Genomic DNA, 1,556 nt, shown 5'->3' with positions numbered 1-1,556 from the left:
AAAGGAGTATCCGCTCGTTTTTCTGCAATAGCTTACGTAGTAGTTCACGTTTTGGATAAATTGTCAATCCCTGCATAAAGCAAGGTCTTCCAGCTACAAACTCCTTAGCCTTGCGATTTTTCTGCACATAACAGCATCATCCACGAACGTTTCCTCGAACATTCATGACTATCCACAACGCGTTTTACGCAGGTTGATTCCGTGATGCCGGCCGCTATGACCGAGCGGTTCTAGGCGCTTCAGTCTGGAACCGCGCTGCTGCTACGGTCGCAGGTTCGAATCCTGCCTCGAGCATGGATGTGTGTGATGTCCTTAGGTTAGTTAGGTTTAGGTGGTTCTAAGTTCTAGGGGACTGATGACCTCAGATGCTAATTCCCATAGTGCTCAGAGCCATTTGAACCATTTGATTCCGTGATGGCGTTACAAACTTTCAGGGGTCATGTAGCAGGGTAAATGTATTTATTTGAGGCAAGAGACTTTGGTCCGGAAACGACGAGTCGAAAGTTATAAGCGAAAATCGTTCCCATACCTCTGATGAACCGGTATTGTTCTTCTTATCGTCATAGGATAGGCGTCTTTTAAAGGTGATAATGGGAATAAAATCAAGAAAAAAAAATCTAGTAAACAGGGGCTCTAAAAATTCGTAAAAAAATCTCCGAACTGGCCTTGGAAGGCCCAATGGTACCGACCGGCTGTCGTGTCATCCTCAGCCCACAGGCGTCACTGGATGCGGATATGGAGGGGCGTGTGGCCAGCACACCGCTCTCCCGGCCGTATGTCAGTTTACGAGACCGGAGCCGCTACTTCTAAATCAAGTAGCTCCTCAGTTTGCCTCACAAGGGCAAAGAGAATCCCGCTTGCCAACAGCGCTCGGCAGACCAGATGGTGACACATCCAAGTGCTAGCCCAGCCCGACAGCTCTTAACTTCGGTGATCTGACGGGAACCGGTGTTACCACTGCGGCAAGGCCGTTGGCTAAAAATGCATACCTTGAGAATAAAGAGCACTTGTTCAGTAGAAGAAATGAGTTTCAAGATGGGTTTCTCAGAAGACACGATAAACAATGCCCATAGCTCTTAAGGTATGGAGTCTGGAGCCCATGAAACTTCCTCGCAGATTAAAGCTGTGTGCCGGACCGAGACTCGACCTCGGGACATTTGCCTTTCGCGGGCAAGTGCTCTACCAACTGAGCTACCCAAGCACGACTCACGCCCGGTACTCACAGCTTTACTTCTGCCAGTATCTCGTCTCCTACCTTCCAAACTTTACAGAAGCTCTCCTGCGAAGGTACGGGGCGTGAGTCGTGCTTGGGTAGCTCAGTTGGTAGAGCACTTGCCCGCGAAAGGCAAAGGTCCCGAGTTCGAGTCTCGGTCCGGCACACAGTTTTAATCTGCCAGGAAGTTTCATATCAGCGCACACTCCGCTAGAGAGTGAAAATCTCATTCTGGAGCCCATGTTTACCGAACATTTTTCTCCTTAATTTGGTCCGTACAAGACCTCTGAAAGCCCCTACCCTACAGTCTTAGCAACAACAGTACCTGTACATGTAAGCCACT

General features: G+C 49.0%; 1 pseudogene; it reads right to left on the bottom strand.

The window, feature by feature from the left end:
* Positions 1-858: 858 nt before the first annotated feature.
* LOC124717585 lies at positions 859-976 on the bottom strand (annotated as a pseudogene).
* Positions 977-1,556: the final 580 nt, after the last annotated feature.

This window comes from Schistocerca piceifrons, chromosome 9 (genome assembly GCF_021461385.2).
Source record: "Schistocerca piceifrons isolate TAMUIC-IGC-003096 chromosome 9, iqSchPice1.1, whole genome shotgun sequence".
Classification (NCBI taxonomy): Eukaryota; Metazoa; Arthropoda; class Insecta; order Orthoptera; family Acrididae; genus Schistocerca; species Schistocerca piceifrons.
This window is presented reverse-complemented; position numbering and strand designations above follow the sequence as displayed.